Below are 20,061 nucleotides of genomic sequence, written 5' to 3'. Positions count from 1 at the left end.
GGGTTCTATTGATTACAAACACATATTGATCATTCCCCAAAATGCAAAGAAAAAATGCTTTGCAACCGGAAAAGAACATACCCTTTAAATGTCAAAAAGATGTCCCTTGCAGATTCAATCATCACATTTAATCTGCCAATTTTCCTGGGCCCTCATATGGCCCATGCATTCTAAGCCGAGTCTGGTCACTTAGACGACTAATGCGTCTGCTCGCGGGGCCTGTGTTCAAACCCCCTCCAGGTGGCGAGTCGCCCCTCCCCGCCTCCCCAGTCTGCTCCCCTTAAAACACCACTGACAACTTTCTTGGGTGCCTGAAAAGGTCGCAGTTTTATTAGCATGATAACAACTTACACATTTGTATCACATTGATCGTGGTTATGTACATGCTGCATTATTATTGTCCTTGACCCATTTCTAGCAATCGCCTAGGCGAGGGGGGGACCCTTTTTGCGTTCTGTGCTTCCGGGTCTAGGCTTCAGCTTGCTACCGATTTGGCGGGTCTCCGTTTGGACCTGCCCGGGCTGCAAGTGCCGTCCCGCTCGCCCTGTGCCCTTTCGTGGGTCCTCCCCTCGCCCAGAGGTCCCTGCCGGCTGGCATCCCAAGGGCCTTCTCTTGCGCATCTGCTCTAATTTCTTGCTATTGGGTCCTTTGCTTTTTGTCTCCTTCTGAGCCCCTGCCGTGAGGCATCCCAAGGGTCATGAGAGAGCATTACCTCTAAACTTTGCTGGCGGCGTGCCGCCCTTTGGCTTGCTCCCTGCCCCTGCCGTGCGGCATCCCCAGGGCCCTGTGAGAGCCTCGCATCTATCTTCTACTGAGTTCTTCCCTTTTGTTTGGTAATTTAGTTAGTTTAGCTCCGCTACCCTCCACCGTGCGGCTGCGACGCCCGACTCTTAGGTGTGGGTGGGTGGGTTTCTCCTTCTTCGTCCTCAGCTCGGGGAGGGGGGGGATTTGTGGCTCCACTGGCCCCTGCGTCCCTCTTTATCCCCCCCCCCGGCCCCTATGCTCGCCCCCTGATTGGGGGGGGTGCATTTCCGTGCCCCCCGGGCCAATCCTGGCTGCGTTGGCTTAGCCCCCGCATGCAAATTCCCGGAGGGGGTAGGGCGGGGGAGGGCCGCCGCCCCCGGATGGCGTTTTGACCCGGGCCTCTAATGGGTCCGGCTCTGCCTACCCGGCCCGGGTTCTAACCCCCTCCAGGTGGCGAGTCGCCCCTCCCCGCCTCCCCAGTCTGCTCCCCTTAAAACACCACTGACAACTTTCTTGGGTGCCTGAAAAGGTCGCAGTTTTATTAGCATGATAACAACTTACACATTTGTATCACATTGATCGTGGTTATGTACATGCTGCATTATTATTGTCCTTGACCCATTTCTAGCAATCGCCTAGGCGAGGGGGGGACCCTTTTTGCGTTCTGTGCTTCCGGGTCTAGGCTTCAGCTTGCTACCGATTTGGCGGGTCTCCGTTTGGACCTGCCCGGGCTGCAAGTGCCGTCCCGCTCGCCCTGTGCCCTTTCGTGGGTCCTCCCCTCGCCCAGAGGTCCCTGCCGGCTGGCATCCCAAGGGCCTTCTCTTGCGCATCTGCTCTAATTTCTTGCGATTGGGTCCTTTGCTTTTTGTCTCCTTCTGAGCCCCTGCCGTGAGGCATCCCAAGGGTCATGAGAGAGCATTACCTCTAAACTTTGCTGGCGGCGTGCCGCCCTTTGGCTTGCTCCCTGCCCCTGCCGTGCGGCATCCCCAGGGCCCTGTGAGAGCCTCGCATCTATCTTCTACTGAGTTCTTCCCTTTTGTTTGGTAATTTAGTTAGTTTAGCTCCGCCACGCTCCCTATGGTTTCTCGATCAGAGGGAGCTCCCCCCAACCGCCCCCTGCCTTGTCTTACTGTCATAGGAAACCCCTCTGCTCCAGTACCCCTACGATGTTCAGCAGAAACATATCCATTCCCACCCCTGTGAGGTGTACTCCGTCCTCGCTGTGATACCCCGGGGATCTTAGGTTTATGAACCCATGACGGACGAAACCCCAGCCATTGGCCTTGCATACCTTTGCCATAGTAATATTGAGCTTTCTTCTGGACTTTTCCACTGCTCCTATGTCAACCGCCCCCCGCCATGCCTTCCGCGCTATGATTTCAGAAAAAATTATGTCAGCGGGGCGTACCTCGCGCGCCACCGCAGTGAGGCCCCTCTGCATGTCTTCTAGGAGTGCCCTCCGCCCCATTGCTGCCAAGTCGTTCCCGCCTAGGTGGACCACCACTGCGTCTGGCTTGCTACCCCGCTGCAACGCGTCCCGCACCGTGTGAAGCAGATGTTCCCATTTCATCCCGGGACGCCCCCACCATTCAATGTCGGTGTCCCGTAGCCATATTCCGCCAAAGTCCCGCCTGGCCGCTGCCCACCTCTGTGCCCGCGTCACGTAAGAGTGCCCCACGATCCACACCTTCCTTTGCGCAGCGTTCGGACCTGTGAGAAACAGGGGTGGGGGGGGGGTGGGGGAGAGGTTCGGGCTTAGTACAGTGTTGGGCGTATGTACCGCTTGTAGGCGCCGGATGCCCAACGCCCCATCCCCTTGATTACCCCCCCGCCCATACCCAGCTCTGCCGCCGTGGTGGCCGCCCCAATTCTGAATGAGTGTGATCCATATTCACGGGCAGGGAACCCCAGAGCGTCCAGGGCCTTCCTCATAACTGCTATGAACTGAAAGCGGCTGAGGAACGACCCATCCCTGTGTTGAAAAAGCGGCCCCTTCCTCCCTTGGCTGCTTTCTAGGTGACTTTTTAGTAGACAAACTGGGCAGTGCTCTGCTTCCTTTGTGCACCCCAATCTGGTCCATAACCCCTTGCCTGTCTGGTCCGTCTTGGACCTCCGCAGCAGTATGTCCATGTGCTCCTTCTGCATGTCTACATCCTCTCTATGTATGCATGCCGCTCCTGAGTCCACCACTGACGGAGCTACCACCTCGCTAACTCTGTATGCCCCGAAGAATGCTACTGCGAATGCTGCCCGGAATAGTGTGATTTCGTGCCGCGATGAGCATATACCGGCAAGAGTCCCTAGCATTGCTTGCAGTAATTTGAAGTGGATGGGGCGCCTGGCGTCCCCTGGTGCCCGCTGTAGCCTACCCCACCCTTTCATAGCCATCCGACACTCGAACGCCCTTGTTGGGTCCTCCCGCCCTGCCATCTTCGTGTAATGCGCTATTGCGCTTAAATGCGCTTGTGTCCAGGTTTTTGACTTCCCTTCCCGGAAAGCCCAATCTATGAATCCCAGGATGTCCTTCTTATGGGCCCATTGCCCCTTCTTTAGCCCTGTCCTGCCCCTAAAAGTCTCCCAGCACTTCCTGTAACGGCTGTTGGTCTTAGGGGCCAGTGCATTGTCCAGTAACCATTTCAACCCGGTTCCACCCATGACCACGCCTCCTCCGGCATCGGGGTCATCCGTCTGTCTGCGCCTGGGGCCAGCTTCCTGAACTTCTCCCACTGGAAACGAGAAATAGCATCCGCCGCTAAGTTTTCCACACCCTGAATGTGCCTTGCCCTTAGCGCAATGTTGCCTCTTAATTGGCAGCCCACTAGTTTCCGCAGGAGGGTCCCTACAGCTGGGCAACGCGCAGTTCCTGTGTTGATTGCCTGCACCACTGCGTGGTTGTCTGACCATAGCGTGATTTGCCTATTTGCCAGTTGGGGGGCCCAGATGTAGAATGCTACCACTATGGGGAAAAGCTCTAATAGTGATATGTTTGTGGTCAGCCCGGATGCGTGCCATTTTTCCGGCCATTCCCCTGCCGACCACGCCGTCCCTAGGATTGCCCCGAAGCCGTATCCCCCTGCTGCGTCAGTGTAGAGTTCCAACTCGCTAGCCGGGACCCAGGGGGCCCGCCATATTAGGGTGCCGTTGAAATCTGTCAGAAAACTCTCCCATTGGCCCAGGTCGTCCCTCACTCCCTGTGTGATGCGAACCCTGTGATGCCTCTGTGTTAAGCCCCTCGTGAGCCAGGCCAGCCGTCTGGCGAATGGTCGCCCTGCGGGAATTACCCTTAGGGCAAAGTTCAGTTTCCCTAGTAGCTGTTGTATCTCTCCCAGGGTCGCCTTCCTTTGTTGCTTCAACCTCTTTATGTCGCCGAGCATGCCCTCCACTTTCTCGGCTGGCAGCTTGCATGTCCCTGCCACTGAGTCTAGCTCTATCCCCAGGAACGTCAGTTTCGTTGTGGGACCCTCGGTTTTATCCTGAGCTATAGGGATGCCTAGCTCCCGCGCCAATGCCATGAAGTTATTGAGGAGGGTGGCACAGTCCCCCGTGTCTGCCCTCCCCACAAACAGGAAGTCATCTAGGTAGTGTACTCGCCCCCCTCTGGGCGTCCGTTGGCCCAGCTCCCATTCCAAAAAACTACTGAAAGCCTCAAAATGCGCACAGGAGATCGAGCAGCCCATTGGGAGACATCTGTCGTAGTAATAGCCATCCTCCAATTTAAACCCCAACAGATGGTAGCTGTCTGGGTGCACTGGCAACAGTCTGAATGCTGATTCTACATCTGACTTGGCCATTAGGGCCCCCATCCCTTCTTGCCTAACTAGGTCCACCGCGTCGTCAACCAATGCATATGCCACCGAGCATGCCCCCTGCTCCAACCAATCGTTGACTGATTCCCCCTCCGGGTATGAAAGATGGTGAATCAAGCGGAATTTGCCTGGCTCTTTTTTGGGTACTATACCCAGCGGGGATATTACCATGTCTTTTAGTGGAGGCGTGAGAAAAGGGCCCGCGACCCGGCCCAGCGCGACTTCCTTTGCTACCTTTTGTTTTGCTACCTCGGGGTTGTCCCTGGCTGACTTCAAATTCCTACTCTCCCGTGCACCTCTGGGGCCGTTGTATGGGATTGGGAAACCCTGAGTGAACCCCTTCGCTAGTAAATTCCCATCTGCCGTCTTGTGGTACCTGTGTAACAGGTGTAGCAGTCTGCCTGTTTTTATGGGTGTTGGGAGCGCCTGTCCTCCGCCCCCTTCTCCCTTGGCCCCTCCTGACGGGGCCCGATTTTCATTTCTTAGGGCCCGCCTTTGGTTTCTCTGCCGCAGGCCCTGTGGTTCGCCGGCATCGTATCGCAGGGTGGTTCCCCCCACATGACCCGCAAGCGTGCTTGAATTTGCATGCATCTCCCCACCTACACTCGTCTTTGTCGAACTTCCAGCACGCCTTGGTGGACTTGATGGTTGGTTGGCCCCTCCCTTTGGGATCTTTTCCATGCCCTTCAAACTTGCCCTTACTCCCGTAGGGACGAAAAACACTCTCTTTTGCCCCAACCCCTTCCCTGGCTGCCACCATGTGTTTGGAATAGCCTTCCATGTCTTGGCAGTCCCAGCCTATTGTTGGCCACACCTGCATTTTTTCCCTGAAACCCTCGTCATATTGCAGCCATGCATCCCCTTGAAACTGCTGCTGCGCCTCGTGCACCTTTTGCTCATACAAGATCAGTGATGCTGCAGTCTGTGGGAATTTCTCAATAAAAACACATGCTAATGTCCTAAAGGCTTTAAGCCAGTTCTCTATACTTCTGTCCACCCTGGGTTTCCTAGGGCCCCTCCTGTCCTCGTCCTTCTTGTCTTGGGTGGTGAGATCTAATCCTGCCTGCCGCACTTCCAGCAGGGAAAATATGTCTATAAATTCCTTCCTCCAAATTCTCTCCTTTATTGGGAGTGGGATAAGGTTGGCCAGACCCAGTAACCTTGTTGTCGTGGGGGGGTCGCTAGGGGACGGGCGCATGTACTCGCTCGCTGGCTTGCCCTCGCCCGCCCCGTTCTTAGCTGAGCCCCCCCCTACCATGGGACCCGTGCACTCCTGTTGCCCTGGCTCCGCACTGGTTCCATCGCCCTGACTTGCCCGGCTTAGCCCCGAAGGCTCCTGGTCCTCCGTCCTGGCTGCCTGTGCCCCTGCGTTGGCTGTTCCGTCTAAGGCTGGGCTCTTTGCGGGGCCCCCTGTTCCCCAAAGAGCGTTCCCTGGGAACGGGACCCCTCCTCCTGGCCACTGCCACCATGGTAACCATGGTGGAGGTTGCATCGACCCTTCTGGCCAAGCCTCCCCCTGAAAGCTCAGTCCCCCTTGTCCTGCGCCTGTGCGCCAGGGAGATTGCGCGTGCCACGGCCCCTGTAATGCCGTGTCCGCCTGTGGCCCCCTATTGCTTTGTGGCCCCACACCCTTTTTGCGCCCCTGCGTGCTTTGCGGCAGTCCCTGCTTACCCCGGGTGCTCTTCTGCTGTCCTTCCTGTGGGGCCGCCGTGCTGGCTACAGACCCCTCGCCGTCACTGCTCCCGTCCGAATCGGAGCTGGCCGCCTGCTCTGCTGCCGCTGGGGTCTTTTGCCTGGTCGCCTGGGGGGGGGGTCTCCTGTCGCCTGACCATGCTTTTTTCCTGCGGGGGGCCGCCGTTTTGGCTGCAGGCCCCCCCTTTGGCGCTTTCTTTGGTGGTGGTTGTGCTGGCGAATCCCGGCGTGCCCGTTTCCCGTTCCCAGGGTACCCTTCCTTGATTTGCTGGTCCACCCAGCTCCGGCCTTTCAAAGCCACCAGAGCCCTTGCCTGCTCCAGCATGTCCTGCAGGTCGTCATCCAGGTCGTTCTCCTTTCGCTTCCTCTGGTCTGCCTTAGGTGTGGCTGTCTTCTCCTGCGACTCCCTGAAGCGGGCCGGGGGTTGTTTCCTCCTTTCCGTAGCCCTTTTCCTGGTTGCCATCTGTAACCTACTCCTTCGTGCGTGCTGGTAGCCTGGTTCCGACTCAAAACCCGCCGCAAAACAAAAAGGGGGTCCTGTCCCTTTAAGACGGCGCGTCCCTCACCGGCGCGCCTCCCCCTGCTGGCCGGAAGCGCCGATGGCAGAGGAGAGGCGGGTAGATCGCGGCTGTGTCTCCGCGTCCAACGGCCCTCGGCGGTGCTTGCAACGGCTAACTCCCCGCTCCGTCACCCAGGCACCTGCGGGTCGCTGTGTCCTTCCCCGCAACCGCCGCGGTCACAACTTGCTCCTCCCGCTTTCCGCTGCTTGGCGCCGATGCGGTATCTGGTTGCAGGATCTTCGTTCCTTCGTGCCTTCCGGCGGCGGAGCGAAGGTGGCGCTGCGCCGGTGCCCTCCTGGTCTTTCTCCGCTTGTGATCTCCGCTGAGGACGGCGTCCCTGGCAAGCGTGGGCTCAACGACGCTGGAGCCTGCCGAGTTCTTCGACGCGCTGGTGTTTTGGCGCCAATTCCCCAATGGTCGCCGCTGGTCGCCGCTGATCGCCTCCGGGTGAGCCCACGTTTTCTCCTTCTTCGTCCTCAGCTCGGGGAGGGGGGGGATTTGTGGCTCCACTGGCCCCTGCGTCCCTCTTTATCCCCCCCCCCGGCCCCTATGCTCGCCCCCTGATTGGGGGGGGTGCATTTCCGTGCCCCCCGGGCCAATCCTGGCTGCGTTGGCTTAGCCCCCGCATGCAAATTCCCGGAGGGGGTAGGGCGGGGGAGGGCCGCCGCCCCCGGATGGCGTTTTGACCCGGGCCTCTAATGGGTCCGGCTCTGCCTACCCGGCCCGGGTTCTATCTCACAGGTTAAAGTCTCGGTGGATCCACTCAGCCTTTTATCCCTTCTGAGATCGATAAAATGAGTACTGTTGGCTAACAATAAGCATCGGGTATTCACCTTCAAGATACCCTTGGGTGAGCCTGCGCTTTATAAATACACATGTTATGTTATGTAAGAAGCAGCAGCTTTCCACATATCATAATGGACATGTATCAAGAAAGCAGTTGGTTAGTGAGTGAATGCCACTCACATCCATCCGTATGTATGAGTATGGCCTCTGTCCATTTACGGTATCATGTGACATTAATGTACCTTCATCCCGGTGGTGCCACAGGTCCCTAGCATCACTAGTATTACCAGGAAGTAGCGTCTGCTCATTGAAGGCATGACTGTTCACCCCACCACTCCATCCACACAGCAAAGCAGAGGAAAATGATAAAAGGGCTGGTGTAGAAACATGGAGTACCACTCAAAGGACTTTTGGGATTCAAAAAAAGTGAGCTTCATTGTTTCACGAGTTGGGCGAAAAGCTTCAGAGCTCAGTAGGAAAGATCCGCTGTACAATCCTGTTGTGTTGCATGTCGCACAATGTGGGAACCAAACATTGCCTGCTTCTCGTAATAGATTGAAACGCTGGTTGGAGGCAGTGGAGAAGGCGGTGGCAGAGTGCAACTGCAAATAGGCGAGAGCACTGTGAAGGTACAGAGGTATGCTTTTACTTTATACAAATATTTATTAAGTTTAGACTCGACAAATATGTCTGGTTAAGGATATCATTCGTTATTCTTCTGCTAGATGAAAAACTAGATGCATTTGTGGCTTGTGCAATTACTGCTCTGTCTCGTCGAAGTTTGTTATCAGCAAAATATAAACTCACCTGGAAATATTTCAAGGTAATGCATGCACAAAAGACACCAAAAAGAGACACCCAGATCCTTTTTACGCTGGCGTAGTGCAGAAAACGGGATCATGATACGATCGCAGCGGTTAAAAGTTGTTTTAGTTACACAGTGTCGCCTCTTCACCATTCCAATGAAAGACTCAGGGGTATATGTACAAGGAACTGGCGGAGCACGGTATTACGCCAAAATTGGTAACTCCGCGCTCTGTCAGTTTCAAAATGTAGGGATGCACATTATTTACAAAAATACAGCGCACCCCTTTGTTTCCCCTATCGCTGTTGCCAAAGAAGCTGCCAAGCGCTAGCGCAGGCATCCTGGGGCCATTTTGCTAGGGTGCCTGTGCTGCAGGGGCGATCTTTTATGTGTAGGAAGGGACATATTCCTGCACATAAACAATATTAATAGGCGGTTTGCTCTATCCATGTATGCTGCAGAATGCAGCTTACTTAGAAAGAGCAATATACGAGCAGAAATAAAACATTTCTCTTAGTATTGCCTGTTTAAGGCCAGGTATTTCCTGGTCTTATTTTTGGCGCTGGCCCATACCTTGCAAATATGGGTCAGCATCAAAAAGCAAAGGGTGTTGTGGCGGAACGCCCACTGCAACTCCCATGCCCGCTCCTTTTACGCTAAGTGCCGCGTGAATAGGAGCATTATTTACACAGCGGCGTTAAGCTACATTAAGTGGCTTAGTGCCACCTTGTAAATAAGGCAAAGGCCTTAACGACAAAAGAACGTCGCAAAAAAGTGACGTTCTAGTGGTGTTAACTCCTTGTAAATATGCCCCTCAGTTTCATTACCTGGGTTCTCACTCAGTCTAAGATTCTATCTGTATAGAACAAAGATGTCCGATCAAAATTAGTTTTGACTGACCTCTTTTATAACAAATGTTACAAAATGTGGCAGATTCAAATACACTGGCACACGCGACATGGGTGAAGCCTTTCATCTAAGATCAGTGTGTTAAGTCAAGTTATAAGTGACTCAAGTATTCGGTTTAACACAAAGGGCTTAATACAATGCTGGAAAGCAGGGAGATTGCACCACATCTCAGTTCTGGCAGCTGTTTCTGGGCAAGATCTGGGATTCGGACAAACCAGGGAAGTATGCCGAATTCGTCCTGGTGTCATTTTCCGACAACTCGATGTATTTAAGCAGTGACCGCACATTATCTGCGTTCCGTATAGAGCAGCAACTGGTAGGCAGTGAGGGGAATTTCCTATTTATACTTCTAGCTGGACCCAAAACAAAGGCCTGATTTAAAGGGTCGTTGGTCCTCTTTTTAAATTTTTTTTATTAGTAGAATACTAATGGGAGCTATCTGGAGCCTAACACCTATCCTTCAAATCAAAGGAGGCAAACAAAGTGTGCAGCATGTTATCACTTTACAAGTACTGAAGAGAAACTATGTTTTGGAGGCAGGTCTTTAGCTTTGTTCAACTCCCAACTCCCTATGTGGGAGATGTAGTTGCACTGTAAACATGCAAAATGTATATGTCTGTATGAGTAACTACACAAATATTGATGTACCCGACACCTACCATTGTTTGTATCTCATTCTCTTGTAGCGCTACTCATCCCACTGTAAGAAATCAGAACTCTTAAAACACAGCGCCGACATTTTACACAAGACAATCAAGGTTATGAGGGTAGGAATCACATATCGTCCATAATTGCAGATGTTATATGTGAAGAGTGAATGGACAGGAAAAACACAACATGAGGATATAAAACCTAACACAGTGATTATGGTTGTCTGTGCTAATGAGACCTTAGTATTTCCCAAAGGAACCCTTCTTTGCAATCTTAGAATAACAACACATTTAGAAAAAAAACAATAAGGATCTAAACCAATGCTCAATTTGAGCAGGTGGTTTCCGGTGCTCAGTTGTCAACACCAGCACTTATGACAGTCTGCCACATGGTGGTGCTGTTTATCCAAACTAGAGATGAACACAACAACAGTTGCTTATCAATTCAATATACATTTAAAATGACTTATACCTGTCGCCAAAGCCATTCCAATAGCATTGGGGCCTGGAATATTCTGAATTGTCACACCTGTAGGGTGGGATGGTCAGTAGTTGCATTGGTATCGTCATTGGCAGCACTGGCAGGGGCAATGGATGGTGAAAGTTGCAGTGGTATCCTGAGGAGAGCCCTGGCACTTATTTTCTTTTTACAAATTAAGTACTGATTTAAACCTATGATTTACACTTTATATGCAGCTCCTTAATGCCTGTAAACAGACCACTCTGCTATATTAGAAGGCTTGCAACTTATGAACAGGAAGTAACAAAATAATTTCAGTGTCTAAAGCTGTAGCCCACCAACCTATCCAGAGAAAAAACAAATCTGTGATCTGCATTTTATTTGATGTGCTTTGCATCAGGCACATTAACTCTCAGGCTACTTTATGAGTTAAAACTGTGACACATAACTCTTCCAGAACGGTGTTAAGCACTGGAGTTATTTTACCGCTATCATAATCTCCTGAAAGTTCCTGGGCACATGATCTCTGCAACAGGTGTTTTAACCCTGTAAGATAGTTTAAAATGTAACCTCAAATTTATTGTCAGATATGTTCTTATTGCCAATTTCTTTGCAGCAGACGATGATTTTTGTTTAATTAATACATAAGTTGTCTGCCAGACTTTGCTTTTCAAGCTCAGACACTGGTGAGTCCACACCCTCTCCTCTACAACACCTTGATGCCTAATTTATGAGTTCCCGGAGTAAATGTTTCCCAATTCCAGCACTGATTTTATATGAAGGGTGAACTCACAGGGAAAAGAGTCATCTGCTTATTAATGTTGGTTGAAAAAAGGTGTAGGCAAGTTCTTACTAATTAGAAAATGATGCCTAATTTAAACATGGTTGAGTTGGCATGCATAGGCCTCAGTCAGCTTGCATTGGCAGCTATTCATATTTGCAGAATAATAGTGCGCATTTATTTTATCTCTGTGCTGGTGGGTTTTGCTATCTCAGGAAAATGATGGAAAAGGAAGCTTCAGTCATGATGTCTGTAATGTAATATTTGTGCTCTCTCAGGGAAGCAAAGCCCAGGATGCTTCTTTATTTCGTAACTTCCCGTGGTTTCCTGCCAATGTTCTGTGGATGTCATTCATTAGCGGAATAAAGCATTGTATGGTTTTGTTACATAAAATGTCAATTTGTTTCCAATGTTGATATGCATGGCCTAAATGGCCTCGCAATTAAATCTATTAGGAAGAAGGTGCCCCTAGAAGTATCTTGTTTATCAGAATATTCACTTGTTTCTGTGTTTGCTACATTGCTAGTCCAACTCTGTCGTGCCGTATCATTTCATAAAATGCACGTGGTTTATGTACTATGAAATCTTGTAAAAGCTCTATTATTTTCGAGATGAGCCAGAGATTTCCTAGCCTTTTAACTGAGCAAACTCTATGTCAGTCTGTTTACTGATTTCATACTTAGTTCTTCTAGAGATTTCTTCAAAGATTAACCTTATGTTGGTCCTCTTTCAGAATTATACTTTGATTATTTAGTTGATGCTAATTCAGAAATGACTCACTACTTTTTGTTGTTTGTAATCCTTATGTTTTTTAATAAGCCAATAAGTATTTACCCAAGTAATATTGTCTTGTGCGGGTTTGTTTATTAGTCTTCACGTCTTACGAAGGCTCACAAAGTCTCACGAAAACTCAGTACTGATCTTGGACATTGACCCTCTTAATTTTAACCCTGAGCGGAGCAGGCGTAGTGCCTCTACGTGAAGCTCCACGGAGTTGGAAAACAACTCAGTGGAACTTCGCACCGTGCCCTACCCCCTCCCAAAGTAATTAAAAGTAATTAAAAAAGCACTTACCTGCCCCGTGGCTGCCTCCTCCTCGCCTTGGCCCCTCTCCTGCCTCCTCCTCACAGTCCTTCTTCACTGATAAAACCTATATTGTACATCTTGCACGTGCACATACGCATTCGCAAGACGTACAATGTAGGGGTTATCTCTGAAGAAGGACGCCGAGGAGGAGGCAGGAGAGAGGCCATGGCAAGGAGGATGCAGCCGAGGCAGGTAAGTGCCTTTTTAATTACTTTGAAAGGGTGGAGGGGACGGCTTACTACGCTCCGCCATGAAGTCGTAGTTTTGGCTGAACTCCGCGTTCTTAACGGAAAGCTGAGTAGGCAAAACTACGTAAACTATGCTGGTGGAGCGTAGTTACCCACCCGGGCTTACTTAATTTGAGCACTGACAGAGGTATTTATGTGATAAGAAAATTAGTTATTGCCCCATGGTTGGGTTGGTGTATCATTTTGGTGCCATCCCAGGGTTACGAATTTCAGTTACCCTGAGATTGCATCAAATTCCATGGGTTGATGCATGGGAACGCCCATGCTCCACCCATTGAACACCTATGTAATGTAATGTAATGTAATGTAAGTAACATTTCTATAGCGCGGCTGCCACCCAACGGGTATCCTGGCTTTTAGCTGGGGAATACCAGAGGAATTTCCTCTGTAATAGCTTAGGCCCCATTTTATGTACTGCAGAGGCTCTGCGTTGTCTGTTTAATGCAAGCTTAGCTGCGATTACTTGTATCCTTTGCAGCTTTTTTAGCAAGGAGACTGAAGCTCCCAGGAGTAGGGCATTACAGTAATCTGATCTGCTCATAATAATACTCCTTACCACTTGAGGTCTAGCTGAAGCTGGTAAACAAGGGAGTATTTTTCGAAGAGCTCAGAGCAGAAATAAGCAAGTGCTCACTATTTTATTCACTTGGGAGTCCAGTTGTAGGCTACTATCTAGTAGTACTCCTAGATTACGGGCTGTTTTAGCAGGCAGCGGGGGATTATTTGCAGGGACTGGCCACAAATCCGCTGGCAGTGGATGGGGAGCTTTACTTGCAGTACAGCATAATACTTCCGTCTTATCGCCATTGAATTGCAGAGAGTTATCTCTGAGCCAACCTGCTGTTTCCCGCATACGGCTATAACATTTTTCAAGAGGACTACATTGTTGCCCTCAAATGAGAAGACAAGTTGGGAATCATCTGCATAGTTTATAACTTCAATGCCAAAGTATTTTATAAGTGAGATAAGTGGGCGCAGATAAAAATTAAAAAGGATTGGACTTATAGCCGAACCCTGCGGAACCCCATGTTTTACGGGGCTATTCTGAGAGAGAAATGGCGTCATGGTCACTGCCTGCTGCCTGTTTAGAAGATAGGACTGCAGCCAGTCCAATGCCTTGCCCACAATGCCATTCTCCTTAAGTCGCTTGATCAAGATCTTATGATTGACCGTGTCGAATGCGGCTGACATATCTAGTAACACTAGTATGGCTGTTTGGCCATTGTTAGCCCGTCTAAGGTCATCAAGGACTGTCACCAGGGCAGTTTGGGTACCATGTCCTGGGCGGAACCCACATTGAACTTTATCTAGGAATTGGTGTTCTTCCGCATATTTTGAGAGGGACTTACTCACTACTCTTTCTAGGATCTTTATCGGGTAAGGTAACAGGGAGGTAGGTCTATAATTAGAGGGACATTGGGGGTCTAGCGTAGCTTTCTTTAATAAAGGAGACACAACTGCCTTTTTCTAGCAGTTTGGGACTGTGCCATTAGTTAGAGACTGGCAGCAGATTTGGTAGGGATACAGGAAGAGCTCCATTCCAAACACTTTCCACATCTTATGTGGAAGCGGGTCCAAGGGAGAACCTGAGGAGATGCCAGCTGCAATTATATTAAATTCTTCTTGTGAAGGGACCTGGAAGAACTCCAGAGTCGTCATCATTTCTCTGGCAGATTCTTCATGTAGAATTCTGCTACTAGGTGATACATACATATCATCTTCACTGTCCATCTCTACTTCTCTGGGGGTATTTAAACCAAATATAATTTTATTGATTTTTTCCTCGAAAAACACTGCCAAACCATCTCAAAGTTTTTGTGAGGCTGGGAACTTACTCTTTGCACAGTCAGGATTAGACATGTCTCTTACTATCCCGAATAAGGTTTTGGACTTATTGGGCGCTTGCAGGATAGTTTCCTCATAATATTTAGCTTTGGCCTTACCCATCATCTCTGTATAGGTATGTAATAGTTTTTTCAAAACTGCTTTATCTGTCTCCTCATATTTCCTCCTCCACTTTCTCTCTACCTGTTTACATTTTGTCTTCATCAACCTCAGCTCCCCATTATGCCATGGAGCTGATATTTTTTTTTTGTTGCTTTTAACTTTTTTCAGCGGGGCGAACCAATCTAATGTGTTAATAATCTGATCACGCAGATTCATATAGTTCTCAGCCACCGATTTGTTAATATCAAAGCTACTACCATTAGTAAGTCGTGGGAGCTCTTTAGGTTTTGATAGTTTATACCATTCCCTTCCCAGTCGAGTGTTGACTGGGTTGGGGATTTGTTTATTTGTAGTGGCTAACCTTAGTGAAAAAAGGACCAAAAAGTGGTCTGTCCAACATAGTGGGAGTATCTCCCCCACAGCTACGTCCGTTTCGTTGGTGAAGATTAGGTCCAGCACATGACCTCCCTAATGAGTGGGACGCAACACCAGCTGCTGTAGGTTGGTATTTTCACAAGATTGGCGTAGTTCTTTTAAAGCAGTGTCATGGTTTCCATTCTCCCAGAGATTAAAATCTCTGAGGATCATTAATTTGGAGTGAGTGTGTGAAAGATTATATATCACATCAATCAATTCTTGATAATGAGGAGCAACTCCTCCAGGTGGTCTATTACAGAGTATTCCGTAACACAAATGTTATGTTATGTTATGTTATTTTCATTTATACAGTGCACAGCTACTCGGAAGTGTCCCGGCGCTATAGACAGCTGGGGAACCCGTCCTGGCTATCCCTGTGAGATGGTCCCTTTCTGGGTATCTCCAAGGTGAAACCAGGCATCCCCGGCGTCTGTGGGGGGCCGTTGTAGAGATGAGGCAAGCTTAATGCCCAGAGTTGCCGAGTGTGTTCCTGGTTAGAGTAGGTACCGAGGCGAGAATTATCGAGTCCGTTTTGACCCTGGTCCACGACCCTGCCGCGTCGGGAATTGAACCCTGGTCCCTGGCTGATTCTCTGCTTACGGATCTGCCACCTCTAACCAGTGAGCCACACCTCTCCAAATGGCCACTGTTATCCTTGAGTGAGAACCCAAGTAACTCAAAACCCTGTACTTCCTCTACACTCATTGGAGCAAGAGTCCAAGTTTCTTTCTGTATAATTCATACCCCTCCACCTCTCCCACCCACCCTTGGTTTATGAAATATTTTAAAGCCCGTAGCTGCAGGCCAAGCCTAGCTCAACTTCCCTATCTGGTCGTGTCCAAGTTTCTGTAAGAAACAGAACATCCATATTCTGATCTTCTAGTAATGAATACATTTCTGAGTGGTGCATTACAAGGGATCTCACGTTAACCATACCACAGTTAAGAACTTTTGACATAGCGTCTTTAAGGATGTCCTCATCGCAAGTCTGTCCCCTGCTATCAAGGGCCGTATGCTTCTGTTCGCCTATAGCAATAAGTTCATCTCTAGAATAGGTGAGACAGGAGGTAGAAGATGCAGCATGGCTGGCACTGAGCGCGACCAGTGCGCAGACGGGCACAGACGGGCTTGCCTTTAGCGCCCCTTCGGGCACCGTCGGCGCGTGCACTGCGTGCTTGCACACGTCTCCTTAAGTAGGGACAACTAGAGCGCTAACCAAGATGGCGTGGGTTCCGGTGACCCGCTGTTACAGGCGGAGTACACCAGCAATTCTTGGTAGCGCTAGGAAAACTAAAGTGCAGGTGCGAGCTAGTAACGCTTAAGTGGCTAACTGCAGAAGCGACTTTCACAGGTAATTTTAAAACACGCTTCCTATAAGTTAAAAATTGTGAGCAAATCTAAAACTAGCACATACTAAAATCAGTGGTATTTCTATAATGGAAACAGAGTTTCAGGACGCGTAGCGGGTAATCAGTCATTCACTGCGCGCTTGCATAACATCTCCTTAAGTAGGGAAGAGTGCAGCTGACAACTAGAGCGCTAACCAAGATGGCGTGGCTTCCGGTGACCCGATTTTACAGGCGGAGTACACCAGCACACCTTGGCAGCGCTAGGAAAACTAAAGTGCACTATGAAATGTAGTGCAACGCAGTGCAAGACGCTGTGTTCTGTCACATTTCACACAGTCACACAACGTGGCACAAATTGCCCCTTGTATGACTTACTAAATCTTACTGAAGCCTTTGTGTTGTACTTGTGTCACCTTGCACATCATAAGGACAAGCAATAGCTTAGTAAATCTGGGTCATAGTGTTTACAAATGCACAGTTTCACATTACTCGGTTGAAGATGTTCAACAGGGACTATCTCACCGTAAGCACACTGCAAAAGACATCTGACTAGAACTGCCCACGCTGCGCCCAGGAAGGAACAAATTTTCACTACAAGGAGTGGTCCTACCTGGACATTGAGTGCTACTGGAAACAGGTTGTTTTTGCCTTAACGGGAGTGTTGCAGAGAACAGTGACATTTTCATTAACACATGGCATTCTTGGCTTACACCCAAGGCAGAAAATTGTAAAAGTCAGATATATATTTATGCCACTTATGAGTCTGTGGCATAAAGATCCACCAGTTACATCCACAGGGCCTCTACATAAGCTTGAGTAGCAATTAGCGGAGGAGATCCGCATGAAGGCGGTGCGAAGCGACGAGACGGCTAGATGGTACAGTAGTGGGGAGCATTATCTGAGAGCTTGCTGAGAATTAATAATGACTGAGACTGCTGACACATTTCACAAAGCTAGAATAAGTTTCTGCATTAGGCAATGACTCCTGTTAAAGACAATAATAATGTAATCGAACATATGTGAAGTTGCACCTGCAGATAGACTCTAATATACAGCACTCAACCAAACCTTTAGTTATATAGTATGAAATATAAAATCAACAAAATGTTTTTTTTAAGTAGTACACTGATCGGTGGCAAATGGGCAGAGACCTGAACTGGAAAGGTCAGTCTACAACTACAATTCTGAGGTGCCTCTTACGACAAAGTGGAATATGCAGAAAAAATGTAGGTACTCTGAAATTGCGCGTGCAATTTCAAGGGTGCAAGGGTTCCAAAAGGACACCCTGTTGCACCCCTGAAATGTGCATGTGTGCACATGTGGTGCACATACATGCCCTAAGGGCATGTATGTGTGCCACTTGGCACTTTGAAAAAAGCAAAAAAGTGTTTTCTTGAAGTAAATCGCACATTTCCACCAACTTGAAGTTGGTGGTAATTTGCGATTCCTCAAGGCAATATCGCAATTTGCGATGCCAACTAGCATAGCATTTAGGGAATCGCAAATTGCGATTCTCTAAATGCTTGCACAAAATAAGGAATCGCAATTCTTGCGATTCCTTAATGTGCGAGTAGGTATTTGCCTACCCTCATAGCACACAACTAAATTGCGAATTTCAGCATTTGCGAACGCAACTTAGCTTGATACATCTGGCCCCAATTAAATAAAGCCCCTTGTATTTCCTCTTTCTGTCCAAATCTAGAAACGGCGGCCCATCTGAAGTAGAGTTGACAATTAATATCAAGATGTGAAAGGAAAATATTACGTTGCTCTTTATCTTCACAAGGCACATATCTTTTTGAAGAAGACGGACAAAAAGGGAGTTTTAGCTTTTAAGGAGGGTTTTTAAAGTTGGCGTGGGAAGGATTTTGGTTTGTAAAAAAGAGAGAATCAGTTTAGTTTTTTTGCTTTGATTTCAGGCGCGGGGCTGGCCTTTTAGATGTCTACAGTAGGTATTAAGCCTTGTAGGGGAAGGACCTTGAGATTATAGGCCTGGGCGTAGTTCGCGAAGTAGCACTTCGCGAAGCTACGCAAAGTGAAGTTCGCACTACGTGAGCTACGCGTAGCACTTCGCGAACTGCGTAGTGCCTTGTTCGCACTGTGCCAGATGTCGTTTTCAATGATTGCACAGTGCGGACAAGCAACCGGCACTGTGCAATCATTGAAAATGGCATCTTGCACAGTGCGAGCTGTAGTTTTCTGCTGCTCGAGTAGATTTTTACTCGAGCTTCAGCTTTCTCAACGCGAACTGGTAGTTTCTCATCGCGAGCGGTCGCGAGCATATGCGACCACTCGCAATGAGAAACCTGACCTCCTCGCGTTGGGAATCTCGCTGGGAGGTTTATTTTCCATGCTCGCGATCGCCAACTTGAAGTTGCTGATCGCGAACAAGGAAAAAGTCTCGCCGGGATGTCATTTTGCTTGCTCGCGGTCGCCAACTTGACGTTGAGGACCGCGAGCAAGCAAAAAATGACCGCAGCACTACGCAACACTACGCTACGCGTGTTCGCACTGTGCTACGTGCAGTTCGCGTAGTGCGAAGTAGCGCGAACTTCGCAAACTACTCGAGCGTAGCGTAGTGCTTTGCCCAGGCTTACTTGAGAAGAGAGATGAATGAGTTGGTAATGTACTTGTGCGCTATATATCTTTCGATCTGTCCCTTTATGTACATTTGTGTGCATTTATGCTTTTATATCATCCTTTCAATAAACTATGAGAAATTACTAATGTATTGCTTAACATTAAGTGGGTCAACACTGCTGATGGAAGCTTAAAACTGGTGTCCCCTGGGGAACAGAAATTCACAGAGTAGTCGTTTCCTGTGGGATTTCGTGCTGGGGAAACAAGACATGGGTAGAGATAGGCGGGTAGGGGGGAATGGGCGGGTCATGCAGGAGGGATATAAGGGTCCGGAGAGGCATGACTTGCCTCTTCCGGACTCTGTGAATCACCGGTAAGGGGGTTGGGGGGCATGTCAGGGTAAAAGAAAATTTGGGGGGAAAAAGAAAATTTGGGGAAAGAGCTGTGCCTACCAGGCAGCGTGACCTGTGCATTTGTGGTGGTGAGGCCATGCCGACTTTTTCAGCTGCCGAGATCCATGCCGCATTCCAGGCGCTGGGTGCAGCGAGCCAGCGCGATCTCCTGTGGCCCGGCAAACTAGTGGAGGCGTGGGTGGGCCTGGCACAGCCCTTGCATGTCGCCGCGGGTGGTGTGGCTGCTGCTATCACTGCCTGCCTCCCTGAGGGTGAGGGAGGCAGGACGAAGGTGAGTCTGCATGGGAAAAAGTGCATGGCAGAAAGTGAGGCAATGCCATCAGGAGCAGGGGAAGAAGGCCTGCAAGCCTCCCAGCCCGGCCTGAAAAAATACAACTTCCAGGCCCCGGGGACAATGACGGGTGGGGTCAAATTAATTAAGGAGACGGGCCCCACCCCTGAAATAAGCCAAAAAACAGCAGGAGAGTGGGCAGGCAGGGGTCTGGCACCAACCAGAGTGGCGGGTCGGGGGCAGGACATGAACCCCCCTAAACGCAAAAACACAGAGGGGGCAGATGAGGGGCCCAGGGCAGTCCTAAAAAAATGAAAGGAGCAGGGAAAGCCAGGCCATTGAGTGTCAGGGAGCCACATGAGGCAGCCAGGGGACAGGGGGGCCCACTAGATGAGGCCAGGTGCCAGGGGTCCCGGTTAATAAGTGGGGCAACAGTGGACATCGAGGCCCAAATCAGGGAACAGCAACGCCAGGTCCCAAAAAACAGAGACCTGCTGGTTCGAAATATGTGAGGCCCGGGAAAAGGGGCAGTTGGCCAGCCAATGACAACAGAAGGA

Source organism: Triturus cristatus, chromosome 4_2, assembly GCF_964204655.1.
Source record: "Triturus cristatus chromosome 4_2, aTriCri1.1, whole genome shotgun sequence".
In the NCBI taxonomy this organism is placed as follows: Eukaryota; Metazoa; Chordata; class Amphibia; order Caudata; family Salamandridae; genus Triturus; species Triturus cristatus.
Note: the sequence above shows the minus strand (reverse complement) of the source record.